Source organism: Colobus angolensis, unplaced genomic scaffold, assembly GCF_000951035.1.
Source record: "Colobus angolensis palliatus isolate OR3802 unplaced genomic scaffold, Cang.pa_1.0 Scaffold309, whole genome shotgun sequence".
Classification (NCBI taxonomy): domain Eukaryota; kingdom Metazoa; phylum Chordata; class Mammalia; order Primates; family Cercopithecidae; genus Colobus; species Colobus angolensis.
In genome coordinates, this window is record NW_012116366.1 from 1,616,954 (window position 1) to 1,625,864 (window position 8,911).

Consider the following 8,911-nt stretch of genomic DNA (forward strand, 5'->3'; position numbering starts at 1 on the left):
GTAGCTGGGATTACAGGCGCGCACCACCATGTCCGGCTAATTTTTGTGTTTTTAGTAGAGACAGGGTTTCACCATGTTGACCAGGCTGGTCTCAAACTCCTGACTTCTGGTTATCCACCCGCCTCAGCCTCCCAAAGTGCTGGGATTACAGGTGTGAGCCACTGCGCTTGGCCGCCATGTTTTAATTTTTTGCATTAAATTTAGGAAGGACCTTCAGTAGTCTCCAAGGCTTAATATGGCCCACATACCATTTGTGTAGTAGTTGACATGGTCTTTTGTGACATTTTTTATTGAGAGATAATTTACATGAAATAAAATCCACAGATATTAAGTGTTGAGCGTGAAAAGTTTTGACAATTATATATACCCATGTAACTATCACCCAAAACAAGATATGTCACTGCAGAAAGTTCTCTCATACTCCCTTCCAGTAAACACCACTTAGCCTTGCTCAAAGATACTCCTTTCTGATTTATGACATTGTAGATTAGTTTTGTCTCTTTTTTGGATTCCACATGAATGGAATCATATAGTATATAATATTTTTGTGCCTGAACTCTTTGACTAAGTGTAACACTTTTTGTTTGGTGTTGTGTTGTTTATTTTTTTTCTATTGATACATAGTATTTGTATATGTTTATGGGTTACATATGATACTTTGTTACATCCATAGAATGTGTAGTGATCCAGTCAGGGTATTCAGAATATTCATCACCACAAGCATTTATTATTTCTATGTGTTGAGAACATTTCAGGTCCTCACTTCTCAACACGTCTTAACAGAGGTCTCGATATTAACTTTGTATTTGTATTGCACGTATTTTTTTCTCTGTCTGTGGCTTGCCTATTCATTTTTCTTTCTTTTTTTTTTTAAATACAGATAGGGTCTTGCCATATTGGCCATGTGGGTCTCAAACTCCTAGACTCAAGCGATCCTCCCACCTTGGCCTCCCAAAGTGCTGGGATTATAGGCATCAGCCACCACACAGGCTGGAATGCAGTGGTGCAATCTTGGCTCACTGCAATCTCTGCCTCCCAAGTTTAAGCAGTTCTTGTGCCTCAGCCTTCCAAGTAGCTGGGACTACAAGCATGCACCACCATGCCTGGCTGATTTTGGGGTTTTGGGTTTTTTTTTTTTTTTTGAAATGGAGTCTCACTCTGTCACCCAGGCTGGAGTGCAGTGGCATGATCTCGGCTCACCACAGCCTCCGTCCGCCTCCTGGGTTCAAGCAGTTGTCCTGCCTCTGCCTCCCCAGTAGCTGGGATTACAGGCATATGGTACCACATGCGGCTAATTTTTGTATTTTTAGTATAGACAGGGTTTCACCTTGTTGGCCAGGCAAGTCTCCAACTCCTCACCTCAGGTGATCTGCCCGCCTCGGCCTCCCAAATTGCTGGGATTACAGTGTGAGCCACCCGCACCCAGTCCCATTTTCTTACTAATGTCTTTTCGTGACCAAAAATTTTTTATTTCATGAAATTCAGTTTATCATTTATTCCTCTTTAATAGCTAACGCTTTTTGTGTTCTAAGAAATTTTTATGGGCCGGGCGCGGTGGCTCACGCCTGTAATCCCAGCACTTTGGGAGGCCGAGGCGGGCGGGTCACGAGATCAGGAGATTGAGACCATCCTGGCTAACATGGTGAAACCCCGTCTCTACTAAAAACACAAAAAAATTAGCCGGGTGCGGTGGCGGGCGCCTGTAGTCCCAGCTACTTGGGAGGATGAGCCAGGAGAATGGCGTGAACCCGGGAGGCAGAGCTTGCAGTGAGCCGAAATCGCGCCACTGCACTCCAGCCTGGGTGACAGAGCGAGACTCCATCTCAAAAAAAAAAAAAAAAGAAATTTTTACTACCCCAAAATCTTGAAAATGTTCTCCTATATTTCCTTCTAAAGACTTTATGGTTCTACCTTTGATTATCTAATGCCTAAATGTGGTTTTCTCTGTATCTGTCTTGCTTGGAGTTCACTGAGCTTCTTGGATTTGTGGGTTGATATATTTCATCAATTTGGGGAAATTTTTGGACATTATCTCCTCAAAGATTTATTCTGCTCCATTCTTTTTCTCCTCTATTTCTGATACCCCAGTAAGACATATTAGTATAAAATTGTCCCAAAATCTCAGACACTCCTTGATTTACGCTTTTCTTCCTTTGTTTCAATTTGGGTCATTTCTATTAAGCTGTCTTCAAACTTGTTAATTCCTCTGCTGTGTCCGGTCCAGTGAATTAATTTATCACTGATGTATTTTTTATCTCTTAACATTTCTACTTTTCTTTTTTTTTGTTTGTGTTTTATTTCTTTCTCTTATTTTTGAGATAGAGTCTGCTCTGTCACCCAGGCTGGAGTGCAGTGGCACAATCTTGGCTCACTGCAACCTCTTCCTCCTGGGTTCAAGCGATTGTCCTGCCTCAGCCTCCCTGGTAGCTGGGACTACAGGCGTGTGCCACCATGCCCAGCTAATTTTTTGTATTTTTAGTAGAGACGAGGTTTCACTGTGTTAGCCAGGATGGTCTCGATCTTCTGACTTCATGATCCGCCCGCCTCAGCCTCCCAAAGTGCTGGGATTACAGGCGTGAGCCACCGCGCCCAGCCTCCACTTGGTTCTTTTTTATCTCTGCTGAAATTTCCTATCTGGTCGTGCATGTTTTCTTCATAGTGTTTATTATAATTATTATAACATCTGATAATTTCAACATGTATTCCATCTTTGGGTTACATTTTTCTTTACCTTTTATTTTAAATACACTTAATTATTTTGCCATAATGTTCTATCATTTTTGTTGTCTAAAATCTAGCTATGTATTCCTCTCTTATTCCTGTCCTTTGTTCCTTTTCCCTCCCCTGCTTGTGTAAAAATATTTTCTCCACCTGTCTGATATTCTGTATGGATGACTAAAAGTTGTTTTTCAAGAAGCTTAATTTGTAGAAATAATGTTGGATGTTTATCTAAAACAAGGACTCATGCTTCTAGCAAATATAACTACATGTATCCATTCAGCAGAATAGTACTGAAAAGTATTCAGCTTAGCAACTTTTTAATGGCTTTGTTCTTCTTCTTTAGGTTGAATCTCCAGTGATCTGTAAAATCCTAGATACAGCAGATGAAAATGGACTTCTTTCTCTCCCCAACTAAAGGATATTAAAGTTAGGGGAAAGAAAAGATCATTGAAAGCCATGATAATTTCTGTCCGACCGTGTCTCATTATAGAGTTCTCAGCCATTGGACCTCTTCTAAAAGATCGTATAAAATGACTCTCAAACACTTTGTGAATATATATGTGTATATAAGAGGTTATTGATAAACTTCTAAGGCAGACATTTGTCTCTTTTTCATTTTTATTGTGTCTTATAAACTGATTGTTCTTCTTTGCTTGGATACTGTGATTCCAAAATAAATCTCATCCAAGCAAGTTAGAATCCAGCCTAATCAAATGTCATAATTGTTGTACCTATTGAAAGTTTTTAAATAATAGATTTATTATGTAAATTATAATGTATATAACTAGCTAATGAAGTAAAATTCATAAAGAAAGAAATTGATAGGTTCAAATGAGAGACCATGTAAAATATGTAAATTCTAGTGCCTGAAATCCTTTCAACAGATTTTTATATAGCAACTGCTCTCTGCAAGGTGTTAAAGTAGAAACTGGGCACATGGTAGAGGCTCACATGGGAGTTGTCCTCACCCTTGTTAATCTTAAGAAACTCCTATTTATAATAGGTTGCTTCTCTCTCAGAACTTTTATCTATTTCTTTTTTCTTCTTATGAGTATGTTTACTCTCAGAGTATCTATCTGATGTAGACAGTTGGTGATGCTTCTCTGAGACTCAGAATGGTTTGCTCTAACAAAACACTGTGCTGTCTATCCCTTGTACTTGCCTACTGTAATATAGACTTCACTTCTGAACAGTTTACAGCACAATATTTATTTTAAAGTGAATAAAATGTCCACAATCAGTGTTGTCATGTAGTCAATGGCAGATTATTAAATTCCTTTATTTTTTCCATTATCCTGTTGTACACATTTTAAACATACATATCTGAACAAGAACGGAAAAGGGTCATAAGAGTCTTCCTCCTTTTCAGTAGTTCTGGCCAAAGATAGTTTAAGAAAAGGCTAATATAATTGACTATTTTAGGGTTATTTATAGATTTTAGTAGGAAGCAGCACAGAGAGAAAGAGCATGAACTTTGAATTCAGACCTAGGTCAAAATCCTTCTTTTCTCTCTCTCTATCCAGAAATGGGGCTGCTCAGGCTGCTCTGAACCCCTGGACTCAAGCAGTTTTCCTACCTCAGCCTCCCGGATAGCTGGGACTACCAGGCACACGCCAACAAGACCAGTGCAAAATCCTCTCTTTAACTTACTGTGTATAAGAAAGGAAAAACCAAACATACCCAATACAGCACAGAACACTAGGTCACCAAAATGTGTGGTTTTACTTCTTCACGCCAACCAATTTTCTGACACCAGTTGGGTGTCCTACAATTCAGTTCAATTCTGACACTCGTCTACTTGGAGTTGACATCAGACCCACAAGTAAAGGACTCAGTTGCACAACACTGCTTCCACTTACTTCAGATGCCAATTGCAAGTCTGGGCATCTAGTACTTTTGACCAACCAGCTATAATAAGTTGCTAGAATGCCTCACAGCATTAAAGGAAACACTTTACTTATGTTTACCAGTTTATCATAAAGGATACAATTCAGGGACAGCCAGATGGAAGAGCTGCATAAGGCAAGGTATGGCAGGTGGGAGGCAAGGGGGTGCCTGCAGACCTTCTAGGCGTCCTCTGGGCAGGCCATTCCCCCAACACTAGGTTCGGAAACCTGGAAGCTCATCAGATCCCAAGAGTTTATAGAATTTGATTTTCAGACCCCCTTCCCTTTTTCCTTCCCCAAGGTCAATAGGTGGGTCTGAAAGTTCCAACAGGCTATTCAGTCACTTGGTCTTTGTAGTAAGCCATGATAATCGGGATGTAGTAAGCCACATCCTGAGGCTATCTAGGGGCTCCACCTAAGTAACCTCATTAACATAAACTATCCAGCATAAATTCTATCCAGATAGCGATAGGGTGATCAAAAAGGGCTCCTTACAAGTAAGACATTCCCATCACTTGGGAAGTTCCTAGGGTTTTAGGAGCTCTGTGTTAAGAACCTGAAACAAACACCAAATTTCTTATAACATACTAGCTATGTGATCCTAGAGATGTCAGTGAACGTCTTTCAGTCTCTCCTTTTGTGAAGAGAATACTTACTTCATAAAGTGGTTATATCAGTGCATGAATTTTACTGTGTGTAAAAAGCCTTGTCCAGTGCTTGATACCAGTATGTGTTAACTTCCTTTTATTGGTGTTTGTCTCCTGTTAACATAAGAAGATCAAAGCCATTAAAATACTTTTTCTTGAGATAGAGTCTCGCTCTGACGACCAGGCTGGAGTGTAGGGGCGCAATCTCAGCTCACCACAACCTCTGCCGCCTGGGTTCAAGCGATTCTCTTGTCTCAGCCTGCTGCGTAGCTGGGATTACAGGCATATGCCACCATGCCCGGCTAGTTTTTGTATTTTTGTATAGATGGGGTTTTGCCATGTTGGCCAGACTGGTCTCAAACCCCTGACCTCAAGTAATCTGCCTTCCTTGGCCTCCCATAAGTACTGGGATTACAGGCGTGAGCCATCACACCAGGCCAAAATTCATTTCTTTAATGAATTACAGAATCATTGTATCAATTAGTTAAAATAACGTAACTACCCTCATATTTAGTATAGGTGATAGGGGAGGGAGTTAATTAGTTCAGTGCCAGAAGATACGTTGAGAATATATAGAACAAATTCTGTCTTAGAAGAGGGGGAAAAAATCATCTTTTAAAAACTGTACTGGAATAGTTTACTAGGGAAGATTCTTAAAAACAGAATTCATTATTTTACAATGAAAAAGATTTTATATGAACGAGTCAGGCTTCTAGTTGAGAACATGCCTAGCTACTCAGTAGGCTGACGCTGGAGGATGGCTTGAGCCCAGGAGTTAAAGGCTGTAGTGCACGATGGCACCTGTGAATAGCCACGACACTCCAGACTGGGTGACATGGCAAGACCCAGTCTCAACAAAAAAATAGCTCCCTGTCTTAACTAACACAGCTCAAACTTCTTTGAGGGTAGGTGCTAGTCCAGGTATCTCCATACCTGTTTTAAATCTTGAGTCCCCTATCAGTAGTCTTTGAAGTCTCATTTGCTCTCCAGCTTACTTGCTATTAACTCTATGATACAATCATTCTGTATAAGCAGGCTGAATTGCTAATAGGGAAGGGAAATGGCTCAGCTATAATGTGTCTAATGCATTTTGAGAAGTCTAGCTTGTCTCTATTAAAGCCGGTGCTATCCCACACCTAAATCAGATTCTTTTTTTTTTTTTTTTTGAGACAGAGTCTCTCTCTGCCACCCAGGCTGGAGTACAGCGCCACCACACCCAGCTAATTTTTGTATTTTTAGTAGAGACAGGGTTTAACCATGTTGGTTGGGCTGGTCTCGAACTCCTCATGATCCACCCACCTCAGCCTCCCAAAGTGCTGGGATTACAGGCGTGAGCCACTGCTCCCAGCCAACCAGATTCTTAAGACAGGGCCTAAGAATCTGTATTTTAAATAAACATAGCAAGTGATTCTCTTTGTTAAATAAATTCTCCAGTGATTGAGAATTATTGATGGGGACTTCACTAACTACTAGCCCTCCTGTCTCCAGGTGAGGGTTTCAGGGAAATAATTAGTAGTTCATCTTCACAAGAAGTTGTTGGGGTTTTGTTTTGGGGTTGGTTTTTTTTTTTCTGCTTTTTAAAATTTTACCTCTTTGAGAGGCTACTAGATGAGGCTTATAGCCTAGCCCTAGTTTGTTTGTTTGTTTGTTTGTTTACTTGCTTATTTGAGAGATGGTCTCACTCTCTTGCCCAGGCTGGAATGCAGTGGCATGGTTATGGCTCACTGCAGCCTCGACCTCTTGGGTTCTAGGGATCCTCCTCCCTCTGCTCCTGAGTAGTGGGACTACAGGCATGCACCAACACACTTGGCTAATTTTTAAACTTTTGTAGAGACAAGATCTCCCTACGTTGCCCAGGCTGGTCTCGAACTTTTGAGCTCAAGCGATCCTACCACCTTGGCCTCCCAAAGTGCTGGGATTATAGGGGTGAGCCTCTGCACTGGCCCCTAGTTTATAATCCTTGATTAAAGGGATATTGGCAACAAACTGTCTCAAAATTGAATAGTTATGCTTTGTGTACTGTCCCCTGTGAGCTATCCCTTTCAATCAGTCTGCTACCCAAAGACCTAACCTGGTTTCTGACAATACTTAAGTACATAAACTTTATGTACTTAAACCTAGCACATAATCAGGCCAAATTATTGACCCAGCAGCACCAAAGATCTAGCATGAAAGGACTTAAGCTAAACAAGAAAATAAAGCTAAGACTAAATTTTGAATAATTATGTTTTGCAATCAGAGCTTCAAATGAAAATACGTATCAGCTACCCTAGAATGATTTTATTTTTTATTTGATGCTATTTTTAGAAGTGGTGTCTCACTCTTTTGCACAGGCTGGAGTGCAGTGGTGCAATCCCACCTGACTGCAGCTTCAAACTCCTGTGCTCAAGCAATCTTCCAGCCTCACCTTCCCAAGTAGTTGGGACTACAGGTGTGCACCACCACGCTGGACTCCTAGAATGATTTCAAACTCTTACTAGTGTTGGGCGATTTTATTACCAGTGCCTGCCATGATAGCATGGCTTAGAAGACAATCCATTTCTTTTTTTTTTTTTTTTTTGTCGTCGTTATTGACCTACTTCATTTCTGACCTGGGCTGATTCACCCTTCTTGAGCAATCTGGTGGTCCCTGGCTCCCAGGAGGTCACCATATTGAAGCCAGCCTTCCTGCAGACCACCCCATTGCCATAGCACACTAAGGCCCAGAACTCATGGGCTCAAGTCACCCTCCAGCTGCAGCCTCTTGGGAACTCAAGATGGGCATCACCATGCTGGCTCTCTTTTTCTCACTTGTTTAGCAGGGAAGGTAAGGAACCCACTGCACACTCAAGAGCATGTTTTACCTCCTATGCTGATAGTCTCAAAAGTGGTTTCAGCAAGCAGGCAAGATGATGCAGTGGGTTGTAGGAAGAACATATTCGAAATTCTATTAGTTTTTAATCTGTGAAAGATGTTAAGCCTCACATATATAATATGTGGTACACACCGTAATTCATAAATCAGAAAGTCTTATGTCATAAACAAAACATCCTAAGAGTTGGTGTTACAAGTTTGGAGGAATTGATGGGATACCCCTCTTTGTTTTTCACTTTCATCCTGTTACAGGATCATAGACTAAAGTAATTACCTTTCAGAAAATGGAATTGTTACTCTAAATGTAAGCATTAAGATCATACCTTGTCCGGGCATGATGGCTCACACCTGTAATCCCAGCACTTTGGCAAGCCAAGGCAGGCCAATTACTTGAGGTCAGGAGTTCAAGACCAGCCTGGCCAACATAGTGAAACCCCGTCTCTACTAAAAATACAGAAATTAGCCAGGAATGGTGGCGCACACCTGTAGTCCCAGCTACTCGGGGCTGAGGCAGGAGAATCACTTGAACCTCAGAGGCAGACGTTGCAGTGAGCCAATATCGCACCACTGCACTCCAGCCTGGGCAACAGAGTGAGACTCCCTCTCCCAAAAAAAAAGAAAGATTTTACCTTATCAGGTAGATAACCAATCAGAATTATGATGTGGAGGTTAAAAGGTGACTTTCACCAGCCATGGTTATAATCACTGAGGTTCTCGGATCTTGCAAGACTTCTCTTTTAGAAATAATAGAGGAATGCCTTCTGCAGGAGACAGGGGCTCACGCCTGTAATCCCAGCACTTTGG

The 8,911-nt window shown here is 41.2% G+C and overlaps 1 long non-coding RNA gene across 1 annotated transcript; it reads right to left on the reverse strand.

Annotated features, from left to right (window-relative positions):
* Positions 1-7,809: 7,809 nt before the first annotated feature.
* LOC105517846 lies at positions 7,810-8,364 on the reverse strand. The gene is made up of 2 exons (XR_001002722.1): positions 7,930-8,364; positions 7,810-7,887 (listed from the first exon to the last, which is right to left on the reverse strand). It is a non-coding gene; the product is annotated as an uncharacterized LOC105517846 (long non-coding RNA).
* Between the last annotated feature and the right edge of the window lie 547 nt (positions 8,365-8,911).